Here is a 14891-nt window from a genome sequence, read left to right on the forward strand (position 1 = left end):
ACAAGCTCAAGGTTTACCGCTGACACACAGTAATCCATGTATCACAAAGCCAGCGAGGTGTTCATATTTTTACAGCAATTCAGCCAAATAGGCTTACCTATTTGGTTCTTGTGCATCCTAAGTAATTACCTTTTTGTTAACCTTTTATTACAGAGTAATATACATACAAAAAAGTGCAAGTGTAAGTGTACACCTTGCTAAATTTCAGAAACTGCACATACCTGTTAGCCGAAACCCATGTCAGGAATCCGGACGTTGGGGGCCTGCAGCAGACCCCACGTGCTCCCTGTCACCACCACCACCGCCACGTCCAGGGTCTCTCACTTGGAGCAGCAGAGGTTCATTCTGCTTTCGCGCAAATCTCATCACACAGTATGCACTACTTTGCGTCTGGCTTCACTCGTTCAGCACGATTATGCTCATGAAATTCTCCCACAATTTGTGTAGCTCTAAAGTGCTTGTTCCCATTGGTTTGTCGAACACTCTGTTGTATTGATAGTCCTCTCTCTGTGTTCACATCCTTTTTGGCATTCCAAGGGCCCTTTTGTGGATACCAATATTCAAAGATAGACAAAAGCCTTATATAAAATGGCACGATATTTACATACAGCTTTTACAATTTGTAGACAGATCCTCCTATATACTTTAAATCATCTCTAGGTTATTTATACTACTTCAGACGATGTAAATGCTGTGTAAATAGCTGTTATACTGCGTCATTTAGGGACTAACGACAAGAAAAAGGTCTGTACATGTTCAAGACAGATGCAACCACCATAGGACTAACCACGGTATTTTCCACCTGTGATTGGTCGAAGCCCTGGTCCATGGAACTCACAGATTTGGAAGACACACTGTTCTATAATTTATTGATCTATTTTATTGCTAATATGTATTCATAAGGTTTCCAATTGGCAGCTATTACAGATGATGTTGCTATGAGCATTCCAATTCACGTGTTTTGTTGAACAAATGCCTACAGTTTTATTTGGTATGTGTTTATGTTGGTATACATTTGGTATAACTCCTATAACCCAGTTCACAGACACAACCGGATAGTTTTCTTTACACCCCTACCAGCAGTACATGAGAGTTTCGTTTGTTGAACATTCAATACTTAGGAATCTTCTTGTTTTATCTGAGCCATTGTGATGGATGTATAGGGAATTGTCTTTCTCTTACAGATTTTCTGGAGTTCTTTGTATATTCTGGATATTAAACCATTGTTGGATACATGCATTGTGAAAAGTTTTCTCCCACTGTCTTAACATTGTCTTTTGATAAACAGAGATTACTAGAGAAATCTATCGTTTTTCTTTTGTCAGTAGTCCTTTTTTTGGGTTGTCTTACGGGTTATGAAGTCTTTACCCACTCCCAAGTCAAGAAGAAGTTCTACTACTTCTCTAGAAGTTGTGTTGTTCACCTTTCAGACCTAAATCTGAGGTCTATTGAATTGACTTTTTTTAAAATCTGGGATGTGAGAGCAGGATCAAGACCTTTTTCTTTTTTATATGGACAGCTAGTTGATCCAGAACCATTTTATTGAAACAGATAGTTCTTGTCATTCATTTGGGATGGACCAGCAACTGACATAAGAACCAAATATATCCTATCATCTTAAATATTTTGTATAACCTAAAAAAATCTCAGTTTAAATGTCAACCATTCTTTTCCTTTTTAATTTTTTTTTTATTTTAACTGACTCAAAATTCTAGCAAGTAGTCAAGGATAAAATTGAAGAAAGAGTACATTCATTTCACAACTGTAAGTCTATTCTATAGATACTAAATTGGAATTGCTCCACTCTGATTCTGGTTTTTTTCCATTCTGCCTGGAGATAGCACTAGTGGTATGTGATTCTCAGTCCAAGGGCCAACATTTTCCTGGTCACACTAATGATTAAAATAGTATCTGAAATATAAAATAGCCAGCGAATTGGAATGTGGGCACTTTTCCCCGGTAGACAGCCACACGTCACAGCCTTTGCTGTCACTGCATATTAATTACTTCCTTCAAATTCCCTAAGAACGGTTGTTTGGTAATATATATCTTAGTAAACCTCTGAAATGCAAGGGTGTTACCATGTCTCTTCTGCAGGAATTTGAGTTAAAGAAGATTGGAATTACTGCACTTGTAAAATTCTATAAGCAGTAAACTCAGTTTGTGATAGGTACTGTATTTAACAACTTGAGTATGCTTCTGAAGTCCTCTGTAATTCCGATAATTATAAAAACAATGAAAAATCTCAGTTCTCCAATAAATGACATATAGAAAACTTATGGCATGTCATCCAATATCCAGATTTTCCTATAAAACGGATACTCAAAAAAAAAATAGTAAAGATAAAAACATTTTATAAAGTTCCCAAGTAACATAAAAGAATTTTATTTCTAAGACAAAATTTAGCCCTAAATTCCTGAGCCAGTTCATTCAAAGGCTATGTCATTGTCACATAAAAATATTTTACTTCATTCAGCTGTAAAAACTAAAAATTATGGAAAAGTTAAGAAATCCAAACACTTAGTAGATATTATAAGAAACTATCTTTTTTAGGGCTGGCCCCATAGCCTAGTGGTTATGCGACCCAGATCCCAATGGCCAACCACAGTTCGAATCTAGGCCTTAGGCATAAAAGCATGGCAGATACATCTGCATGCATGCCCAGAATCCTGGCAGGATAGAGAAATGGCAGAGAGGGATTGTGGCATGACCACACCCCACCGGAGGTCCATTCTCCATCCTTTCTCTCTTTCCTTCTGGTAAGCACACATACCCTCTGCAAATTATTTTTTAAATTAAAAAAAAAATGTCTTTATCTTTTTTAAAATACATTTTTTCTGTATTTATAATTGAGTGCATGGTTGCACAAGTGAAAGAGAGAGAGAGAGGAGCACTTCCACAGAGTGTGGTCACATTGTTATCCCTACCTTTAATCCTCCCATTGGGTCCTGGACACTCCAGGGCATACCATGCATGACCAGACTGGCCAGGCCAGGGTATTGAACCATGTCACCATATGGGATCCAATTTCCTTGGCAAATGAGCCATGGAGCTGGCCCAGAAACTATCTTTAATTCTTCGGTATGATTGTGATTAAATCTTTAAAAAGCCTTAGTTTTTAGAAATTCATTCTGAAATATTTATGGATGAAGTAATGACCTCTGGACTCTGCTTCACAATAAGGCCCTCAAACCGAAAAGGCATGGGTGGGCTATGGAAGAAACAAGGCTGACAAGGAATTGATAAGTTTTACAGCTGAGTGCATGGAAGTGTATTTTTTTTCTATTTTGTACATGTTTGAAATTTTGCACAAAAGTTTCAAAAATAGTGGACAGTGGTATGTGTGATGCTCTGTACACAGACACATGGAAAGGTAAAGGTTCCAGTTCACACCTGGAGAGCTCCCACAGTATGCCAGGCATGTGTGTACCCATGGTCCAGGGCGGCCGAAGGCAGGGGGTGAACTGCAGTTTGGGGACCCCGTGTGAGGTGCTGTCTCTCTCACTTGCTGTCTCCCTCACTCATGGCTTAAACAAATAAACATGAATACGAGTGTGTATATATCCATGATCTAATAATGAATGTTAAAATAACGGCTGTATTTTCTATCAGATCTTTCTGCTAATACGGAGTCCTGACAGAAAACATTCTGCTCTGGTTTTACAGATCATTACCATTGCACCACTGCCAGCCCCAGTATATTTTATTTTTATGAAATAAAATAAGCAAGTGTATATCTAGAAAAGCAAAGTATGAACCTAGAACTGTAATTTAGCAGAGTAAGACGCTATGAAGTTTGACTGTTTAGGGGGTTCTTTTGTTTGTTTGTTTTTGCTCCAGGGCGCGCGCATTCACCAGAGAGAGAGAAAGTGAGAAACCAGAGATAGAGAAAGTGAGAAATCACTCTCCCGGAGGGATTTTCCTCTGCTTCCTCTTGGGATTTGAGGCATACATACGCACATGCCCAGCACGATTTTCAAACAGCTGGATCCGTGACTTGAATCGCTCAGCTGGCCATGTGGTATCCAACTACCTGTTCAGCCAAATTTGATTGTTTCGTGTGTCCAAAAAAGCTGTATAGATTGATTCTCTACTCATAACCACGTGACACATACAGTATGAGTGCGTTTCCATAACACCCTGTAAATGACAAAATGGCAGACGTGGAGAACGGATCAGTGATGGCAGAGCACAGGGACAGCGGGCGGTCTGACCACAGAGGGGCAGCAGGCGAGAGTTCCTTTATGGGACAGAACTGCTCTGCATCTTCCTGTCACTTTTGGTTCCATGAACCTGTACATATGAGGGGTCTTACAAGAGTTTATGGAAAAATTGAATGAAAATATGTATTTTTAATGCAAAAAAAAATGAAATTCATGCATAGTTTTTTCATAAGACACCTTTTCCATTAACTTTTTTTTTGCATTTTTACGTTCACTTTTTAATTTCAAGAAAAACAATTTTAGTTTTAATTGATCAAAATAAAAAAAAAAAATGTTAAGAGAAATTTGCTTAAGACTTAAAGCCAGGAAAAAGGATTCAGTTCAAACAGTAGGTAAATGAAACCATCAACAGTTCAAGAGAAGACAAAAATCCTTAAATCTGGAAAACAAAGCATAGAAGAAAATCAGAAATATTTCAGTCAAAAGTCATGAAATTCTGGGTCCAGCAGTTGGTGTAATGGCTATGTCGCTGGACTACCATGTTGTTGACCACGATTCGAGTCCCGGAACTGGCAGCTCAAACTCACACCGGGCATGTGTGAGTATGTGCCTAAGATCCCAGGAGGAGAATGGAGGAGAAGGGATTGCGGTGTGGCCATCCCCTCTGGGGTGATTTCTCACTTTCCGTCTCTCTGTCTCTCTCTGTCTTTCTGGTGAGCACATGTGCCCTATAGCAAAAACCTCTCAAAAAAAAAAAAAAAAGTCATGAAATTGTATTTCACTAGTTCAGTCTCATGTAATTAATCTCTCTCCTTTGAATTTGCACTGTTACTGTGGTCTGGTCTTTAGTTTGAACTCTGGAAGTTAACATTCAATACCAAACTCGTCCCTACCATTAGGGTGGTCATTTTCTTGGTTGTTTTTGTACTCTTATTTCGGTGTGTCTGACTTTAGTTTCAGTACTTCTTGGAGAGCTGGTCTGGTGTTGGTAAATGCTTTCAGATTTTGTTTATCTGAGACTGTTTTGTCTTGCCAGATATAGTATTCCTGGTGAAATTGTTTCCACCTAACCCTTAGAATATACCTTCTCACTCTCTCCTTGCTGGCATCGTTTCTGATGAGCGGTCCAGTGTTAGCCTGATGGGATGGCCTTTGAAAGCAACTTGATGTTTCTGTCTTGCCAATTTTAGTGTCTTGTCTCTAAATGGTTTTGGGAAATCTGGCTATGATCATACATGTGTTAAGAAATGCCATAGAATTGGGAACAGCAGTTAGCATAATGGCTATGTCGCTGGACTCCCATGTAGTCGACCGCGGTTCGTTTCCCAGACCTGGTGGCTTAAAACTCACGCCGGGTGTGTGTGCATGCGTGCCCAAGATCCCGAGAGGAGAATGGAGAAGAAGGGATTGCGGTGTGGCCATCTGCCCTGGGGGGTGATTTCTCACTTTCTGTCTCTCTGTCTCTCTCTGTCTGGCGAGCGCATGCGCCCTATAGCAAAAATTTCTCAAAAAAGAAAAAGAAATGTCATAGAATTGTCCACAAAGATAAAATATTAGAGCATGGAAAAATTGGAAAGTCTGACCAGCCTCCGTAGTCTATTAATTTGATATCAGTCAATTTCCTGATTTTGATCATGCACACTGAGAGCAGCTGAGCAAGGGTTGTACTGTTCTTGCAGTTTCCTGTGAGCTTATAATTAGTTCAAAACTACCCTGATTTTTAAACTCCATTTAAAAACAAGAGGGAAGTGAGAATGTAGGGAGGTGATTAAAAGCTCAAGAAGAGCACTTAAAAGCATCTGCCTGCAACGTACAAGGTAGAAAAAGAAAGCTTTACTGATGGTTTAATATTTGGTAGAGATGAGGACCACTAGTGAATACAAGTTTCAAAATGCATTCTATTTCTAAAATCATTTCAAATCTGTAATCTCATATGTACTTAAAATTCAGTAAACCAGTTTTTATCTGTTATTCAGTATCTAAAAAATAAAAAAAAAAAAGAGGAGGTAGAACAAAAGAAACAGCAATGTATTTTGGTTTCTGTAGAAGCACTAACCCTTACGTCACCAGATCGGTCTGAAAATAGAGTGTGCAAGCTTGAATCCTGCCCCGGGAGTCTGGGCTGGCGTGTATCCATCCAGACGGGACTTTGTTCTGCTCGTTTGCAAGAAGCCAGACCTCTAACGGGGAACTTGAAAAACAGGACCCAAATGTGTGTTCACTTCGAGATAGTCAAGGCAATTCCATAAAGCTTTCAAAACTATGTTGATTTTAAACATATTTCGACTGTGGGCTGGCTTGGTGGTCATGCGCTACTCGAGAGATGTTGGATCCACCTGGAAGCTGGGAGCTGGGGGGACAGGGTGTTCAATTCCCTGGTTGAGCTGCACAAGCCAGGTATGTGTGCTCGTGACCCCGGCTGGCTGGAAGGAGAGGAAATGACTGTGAAGAGAAACCCTGCGGGGACGCTTGCCTTCTCTCTCTCTTAATCTCGTGAAAGACATACGTAGTGTTTTAACGTTGTTGTTTAGATGTTTGCCATATGGCACAGGTGCTTGCCAGAGAGAGAGAGACAGAGATAGAGGGAAAGTACGAGATCAACCCCCAGGGGGCATGAACACACTGGTCGCAATCCCTTCTCCTCCGTTCTGCTCTCAGGATTTTAGGGCATGCACACACATGTACCCGGCATGTTTTTCAAGCTGCTGGGTCTGGGATATGAACCATGAAGTTGACAATATAGGATCCAGCGTCTTAACCACTATGTCACTTGCTGGCCCTAAATTTTGATTTTTAAAATATGTGTTCAGTCAAAGTTCAAGACATTTAAAACCAATCAGTAAAACTATGCTGGGAAGAAATGCAATATCAATTCTCATTAAGCATGCAGAAAAAAGAAACCTTTATACAACCTAATTAACTTTTTGTTGCCCAGTGGGGGTCTGAAATCAAAAAGGCAGCAACATCAATTTAAGAAAGTTGTAGAAAAAGAAATTAATGAGAGACAAGAAACTCAGGATGAGAGTAATCCAAGGTTTGTTAAAATGAATCTTGCAGTCTCTGGAAAATTCCGGAAGCTGATTCCCATGTTCCTTTTGATGTGCAACTTTATAAAACTTTGAGGTCAGTGAAGTTATAGAGAAATAAAACTATTTTCTGATATTTGAAATAGAAACCATACAAATCTACGTGAGACATTTACCCAATTCAGTACATAGTCCTGAATAACTGAAGTCGGGGAAAAAACTCAGATTCTTATTCTGCCACTTCCTAACGGGGTGAGTTGGGAGAATTTATACAGCACATTATCTGAAAAAGAGAATTACAGGACCAGCTCCTTGGCCTAGTGGGTAATGGAGCCAGACTCACATGGCCAACCGTGGTTCAAATCTCAGCCCCAGTGACTTAAGAAAACACACCAGGTGCATATGTATGCTTGCCCCAGATCCTGACAGGATGGAGGAGTGGAGGAGAAGGAATTGCAGTGTGACCACGCCCCGTTGGGGGCTGGGGGTACTTTCTGTCTCACTGTGGTAAATACTTGCACCCTCTGGCAGTTGTAAACAAAAGGCAGGGGTTGGGGGTAGGATTATAATGATGGTGAACACTTACGAAAGGGTTGCTGTGTGCCCTGTGTTCATCTAACTTTGCTGTGTGTGGCTTCATTTCATCCTACCATAACAATAACACTAACTAAAATTCTACTTCTTCCCTTACAGCAAATTATTAGATGTGAAAAATAAATGAATTATAAAATGTACAAAGCATCAGCACTGTGTTTCTAGGACATACTAGGTAATAAAAAATGTTGATTTCCTCCCTTTGGTTTCTCTTATTCGAAAGTCTTCCTAGAAATGACTTAGTCTCTAGAGAGGCAAGACTTTCATGGGACACAGAAACGGGTTATTATCTGTTGATGATAACATGTATAGTATCCCCAACTAGACTGGTGAGAAATGTATTCATGCTGGAACCTTCACTTTACAAGTCAAGTGGCATACGTGATTGAGTGCATAAAATAAATTAAAATAAAAAAATAAGTGACTTGGCCTCGAGGTGAGGCTGGCCACACCCTGTCAGGGGTCTCAGTCAGTGAGGTTGAAAGTATATCCCCAAAATAATTGTGCAAGCACCCTTAAAAGACTTGAACTTAACTCTTAAATAATTACTACTTTGATTCCCAGACTCCCTAAATTAGTTATAAAAATAGCTACTCCCAGATGATGCCTATAAATGATGCAATATTCTCAAAAGAATGGCGCCATATAGATTAAATATAATTATTGACGTTTGGGCTTGTTGTTATGATCAGCTTCTTTATGGGGTAATGACATGTAGACTTGTTGATCTTATGCTGAGCTCCTAGCCCGTAAACTGATGCTGAGCCTGCTCTACCACGAATATAAACCTGCTTGCTCCCAAGGGTAGGAGGATTTATCTGGAATTCACTTTAGACCCTCTCCAGCACATCTTCACCTGAGGCGCCACCCACACTAGAAACGCAGGCTTCCCAAGGAATTTGAGCCTAAGAGTACTCCAGAGGTACTGTCTTCAAGGCTTTGATTAGATTTTATGTTAGACCTTACATACAAGTCTGCAGAGGTAAACCACTTTTTAAAAGGAAGTAGAGGGAGCCAGCAGATGGTGTAGTGGTTAAGGTGCTAGATTCCCACATGGCCAATGGCAGTTCAAGTCCTGGACCTGGTGGCTCATATTTTCTTTCTGTTTGTGTCTCTCTCTCTGGTGAGTTCACATGCCCTATAACAAATTTAAAAACTATAATAATAATAAATAAAATCAATAATTCTTTAAGATAAAAAAAAAAGGAAGTAGAGGTAGCACATACTGGTTGGGGCTGCTGCTCCACAGGCCGGGCTCACACGAGAGGCCTGGGTTTAGTCCCAGCCCCTCCCTAGAAGTCAGAGGTGGCGGTGTGCTCCTATAGTCTGAACCCCTTGGGAGGCTGAGTCAAGAAGAGCATGACACGGTAAGATCCTGTATAGAAAAGAAAAAGAAAACTGAATAAAAGGAAGCTCAATCAACCCTGACTTTACCTCTGTTAGAATTTTCTTTTAATTGGCCATCCCTATAGACCAGTGGTTAAGGGAGCTGAGCCCACATGGCTGACTTGTAGGCAGTTCAAATCCCAGCTCCAATGACTTGAAAAACACACCAAGTGCATGCGTATGTATGCCCAAACCCCCAAGATGGAGAGATGGAGAAGGAACTATGGACCATGGACCACTCTCTGTTTCTGTCCAAAAGTACACACACCCTCTAGCAATTTAAAAAATAAAATTATAATCATATGAATTGAGAATATAAAAATAAATATAGGTCAGTCCAGCGTAAATGACACTAACTATATCATTCCTGAAATTTTGACTTAGTCCCTAATAAAAACCCTCTACACCTTATGGAAGGAGACGATAATTTAGAAGCAGCTTTTCTACTCCTTCTTGCCTCAATCCCTGGTTGGCACTAGAGAGAAAGAGTTATTCTCTTTTTATCTTCTGTACCTCAGGAGCAGTTCCAAGTCTGTGATAAGCTGAACGATTTACTTTCCACCCCACCTCCACCCCCACTTCAGGAACTTCTGAGATGGTTAACTACAGCATGTCCTCCAGTAAACAACGTGAAATTAATATATTCGATAAACAGGGAGTGAGTTTACAGATTTCAGAGCATTTGGAGCCCTCAGCCAGTGGACTTCTTTAATCCTTTGAGCAATGTTATGAAAGATGGGACCTTAACCTAAAGTCCCCTAGTTAAAAGCTCATGATTGAGACCACCGCTTCCATTTTTCTTATTAGACTCTATAGCATCACTTACGAGTGACAGCCAATGTCTGCAAAACAGTGCTAAGTAATGTTTTCTCTACTGTACAGAACATATTTGCAAAGCTGTCTTCTGGAGTCAAGAATACATGCCATTTATGTCTTACTATTCACAAAACTTCTATTAATTCCTAATTACTGTGAAAGACTGTTAAATGAATTTTCTTCTCAGTATCTGTGACTGCACTTTTTAAAGTTCGTGTATTTATTTTCTCCATGAGAGAGAGACAGAGACAGACACACACAGCATCCCCAAAAATTTGGTTTTGACGTCAGGATCCATCTCCAGCCTCAGCTAGCTGTGAGTCATGGACAGACACGTGCCTGGTGAACTCGGGGAGGTCTTCAGACCCGTGAACCAGGTTCTCCTCTGAGGTTGTCCTCCCATGAGGTCATTCCCCCATGGGGTCGGCCTTCCAGAGAGTTCCATTTGACTGCCATGCCATGGAGACGCATGTTCAATGAGACATTCTATTGTGTTTCGCTCATCAACCAAGAACTGGCCCTTCAAAACTAAAGAACATAGAGAAATAGATCCCTCATAACATCTTTTATCTCTAAAGAATTTTAGCATGTACCCGTTGTCTTCTCTAGTGTAGCTCACCTTAATACAAATTAGCAAAAATTAAAATTACTGTGCTAAACAGACTTGACAGAATTTTAGGGTTTAAGGGACCTAAAGCAGAAATGGTCCTCTGTGTTCTTAATCCCTCTGAGGAGTTTATGAAGGCAATATCACCAGGTGTTTTCTTTACAAAAAGGAAAATTGTGACCACCTCTTTCATTTTTCAAGTGGAGAAACTGAGGATCCATAGCTTGACAAGCCACAAAACTGGTTCTGAGGCCCAAGTGCAAATTGAAACTTCGATGCTCTGTCACTTGACTAGTGGTGATTTTTAAATTTTATTACTAAGAGCTGTTCCTCAGTGAGTTTCTACATTAAGTCAGGCAATACTCTAAGATATTTTATGCATATTAGCTCTAAGTTTTAAAAACAGTAAAGCTCTACAAGGTAGGAATTATTTCTTCATTTTATAAAAACACTCAAATGTGATTAAGGAACTTGCCCAAGTTCTCATAGATAATTCCAAAACAGAGCCAAGATTCAATCCTGGGATATCCAAACTCCGAAACAACAAAAAGGAAATAAATAAATAAATAATCACATTCTGTTGTTTCTTGCTACTACTAAATATTAAAATATAAATATTCAGGTCAGCTGTGATCTGGTAGTTAAGGGAGCTGAGTCCCACATTACTGACAGCCCAATTCAAGTCCCAGACCCAGTGGTTTGAAAAACAGGCTGGTTGTGTGTATGTGCATGCCCCAAATCCTGAAGAGATGGAGAAATGGAGGAGAAGGGATTGTGCTATGGCCACACCCCTGTTAAGGAATGCTTTCTCCCTCTTCCTGTCTCTGTCTCTCTCTGGCATGTGCATATGCCTTCTATCAAATTAAAAAATAACAATAATACATTTTTACAAAGTGACTATTTATGACAAGACAGGGGTGCAGTGGTAAAACATGATACTCTGTGAGGCTGCTCTCCATGGGGAGGTTCTGCATTGGAAGAGCTCCCCTAGTACCCTGAGCACATGCCTACCCATGACCATGAGACTGGGAGTGGGTCGCCATGTTGAGACTCAGTTAAGGATGCTGATTCTTTGGTTTTTCTCTTTCTTGCTCGTGGAAGAAATAAATAAATAAATAAACACCAATAAATATATGTATAGGCATGTGTGTGTGTGTATCTACAATACATGCACACATTCCCAAAAAAGTATCAGTCATTGAACACAGTTGATTCATCTGTGAGAAACAAACTTAAAACTGAGCAGTGCTGAGTAGGGTCTAACCTTGAGCTCCGTGGTAGTAAAGCCCCCAAATTTCCAAGACTGCACATCGCATTTCCTTCCGATGCATCACATGGCAAAGATGAAGATACATGCTTATGTGGACTTTCTGGGTGAATAACAAACTTCCCAGGAAATTCTAAATCACATTTCCTATACCCATGACCTTTCTGACAATGCAGAGAGGAGTATGTGCTCTCCCTCATAGCATGGTGATAAATTAGACGGTCCTGTCCAACTGTCATAACCACAGGGTCACCCTCAGGAAAAGCAACAGCCTGATCATCCAGCTCACTTCCTGACGGGCTGCCGGGTGGGCTGCGGGGTGGACTGCCGTGGGCCAGCGCTGTGGCCGCCTTGAGAGAGCTGACAGATAGAGCTGGAAGGTCAGGGAGGGCCTCTCTGAATGAAAACGCCCAGCACAGTTGGTTTGGTGTGGAATTAGCTTTGAATTTTAAAAGCAAATGTAAAACAGCCAGTTGTTTATCTCCTCTTAGTGCAGAGGAAGATCAAAAGGAGGCTTATCTAGGCTGGAGATAGTTTATTTCCATTTCAGAACAAAAGACAAAAGATCCTGAGTCTTTTCCTTCCCTTTGAGTTCCTGTGCCTGTTCCTTTCCACTCCCTTTCCTGAGTGCAAATAATATCCTGACCATTAATCTATGTATTTTAAGCATGAAAATCAATTTCATTTCATCTCCCAACAGGAACAACGGGAATAGCAGCAATTAGCTCTGGGGGAGAAGAGAGATCTCAAAGCCTCTGCGGTCCTCTCTGGTCCTGCCGCTAGGGTGCGCTAAGGTCCTCAGCGCAGTCTCCAGGGGCAGACCTAGAGCGCCCAGAGGAGGGGAAGCATTCCTGGAAAATATGGCTGTCCTTCCTGTCATTCAAAATGTTCAGACATTTAATATTCAAATCCCCTCTGCTCTAAGGCTGTTTATGCTCATTTGCTTATTCAGCCAGCGCCTTAATGAGACACGTTTTTGTGTATCTTTTAAGAGACCTCCTAAGAAAGACACCGAAATCAATGGAAAACAAATAGATATTAAAAATATTCATTGGGACCTGCTGATGGCGTGATGGTTACGTCGCTGAACTCCCACGTAGGTGCCGTGGTTCGAGTCCCAGACCCAGAGGCTTAAAACTCATGCCAGTTGCCTGTGCATGCATGCCCTCCAATCCTGAGAGGAGAATGGAGGAGAAGGGACTGTGGTGTGGCCATCCCCCACTGGGGGGTGACTTCTCACTTTCTGTCTCTCTGTTGCTCTCTGTCTATCCAGCAAGTTCACACACCCTATAGCAAAAATCTCTCTCTCTTAAAAAATATGTTCATGGAGGGCGTACGCCATGGCCTGATGGTTAAGGCGTCTGCATCCCACATGGCCAACCACAAGGTTCAAGTCCTGATCCCAGCAGTTGGGCCCTTGCACATGTGTCCCAACTCCAGACAGGATGGAGAGAAGGAATTGCACAGTGTGGCCGCACCCCACCAACGCGGGTGCTTTCTCCCCCCCTTTCTCCCTGTCTCTCTCTTTCTGGCAAGTGCACATCACCTTTGATAGTTTGGGGGGAAAAAAAGTTCATGGAAAATGTGTTTTATGAAAATATATGCACAAATTTCCAAAATTTTTGCAGCAAAATAAACTTGTACTTTAATTCGTTTTTCCATGAACATTTTGAAGCCCACTCATACAGTGGGGTAGCATTATTAGAGACATTGTCACCACGGCCGAGAGACATCTGAGCTGAGACTGTTCTTCTAGCCTGATGCTTTATTTTCAAAAGCTTCATTCCCCTGAGAAAACAGAAAGCGAAGAGAAAACTTATTTTTGTTATTAAAAAAAGAAAAGGACACTGTAAATGCACTAATTAAATGGTGGTCATCGTACATTGTCATACAAGAACAAGTTGTTTGATAGAACGGTCTAAAATACCCTTAGCTTTTACATTTCTCGGTCAGTTACTTACGGCTAACGTAATCCATGCTCGTGATGACGTTCGTAGGCTGTCCCGATGCCGTAAGTACTGCTTTGTGGGACTCTGCCGGACTCGAGCCACTGATCCGATGGCAGTCGTTACTAGACATTGATTTGTGTAGCTACCTGGTGACCTATCACAGAGCGACGCGCACGCGACTCTGGGCTCTTCTCTGGATCTGCACTCCCATTTGGGGCATCATCAGTTAGGCCACAGACAGCAGCTTCAAGACCCAGTTGATAAAACACTCAACTTTCCCCACTGAGAAGCCGATCATGTTGACCCATAATCCTCAGGGAAATGAGGGGAAGGACCTCTGCCAGATCCAAGGTGAGCTCTGGTCCAGATCACACCCTAATATACAGGACGCTGTGTAATCGGACTCGCTTCCTAGAGCCCCAGCCCCCTGATTCAAAGATGCCATTCCCTTGTAATCTTCCAGAAAAAGTCTTGACCAATTAGAATAAAGAGCATGGGAAGTGTTGAGACACAGGGAGGCTTAGCAAGGTCTGCTTCGGTAGCTCTTGTACCTTCACCCCCTTAAGTCCGGTCTAATCATGTTCTGCATTATCTCTGGCCCCGTGTTTACCCGAGATTGTGCACAGACGCCTCACTGGAAGCGCCTTTTGTTCGTTTCCTCTGGTTGTGTAGTTCAGCTCCCTTGAGCCTTTTTCTTGTTCACTCAGAATTCAATCCCATTTCTGTGTTTTATTTCCTTTGAAAGGAGATGAACTGGAGAAAATTTCTCTAAGTCCTCTTTCCTTATTTTCGTCATGGGGAAGTGGGGTCATTGCTAAGGAAGCCTGCCTGCTTCTCTGCCAGCTCTAACAAGAGTTCTTTCAAGGGCCACAAAGCAGCAAATTCCCAGTGGCCTTGGGACTTAACCTGTTCAGCTCCACCTAGATTCCATGGTTTGCCGTCTCTCTCTCCCATGGCTGGATTTGGTATGAGCTGAGTTATCTAAAAGACTTCGAAGGCTGGTCTGAGAGCCGGTGCTTAAGCACTGCGCATTGGGAGCATGTCCTACTCTGTGGGTTTGAGTCCTGGCCTGGTGATGCCGGG

The 14891-nt window shown here is 41.5% G+C and overlaps 1 long non-coding RNA gene across 1 annotated transcript; it reads right to left on the reverse strand.

Moving 5' to 3' along the window:
• Nucleotides 1–470: 470 nt before the first annotated feature.
• On the reverse strand, nucleotides 471–14472 carry LOC102503028 (uncharacterized). The gene is made up of 3 exons (XR_336067.2): nucleotides 13821–14472; nucleotides 9010–9158; nucleotides 471–541 (listed from the first exon to the last, which is right to left on the reverse strand). It is a non-coding gene; the product is annotated as an uncharacterized LOC102503028 (long non-coding RNA).
• Nucleotides 14473–14891: the final 419 nt, after the last annotated feature.

The sequence above is a fragment of the Tupaia chinensis genome, unplaced genomic scaffold, assembly GCF_000334495.1.
Source record: "Tupaia chinensis unplaced genomic scaffold, TupChi_1.0 Scaffold000619_1, whole genome shotgun sequence".
Lineage (NCBI taxonomy): Eukaryota > Metazoa > Chordata > Mammalia > Scandentia > Tupaiidae > Tupaia > Tupaia belangeri.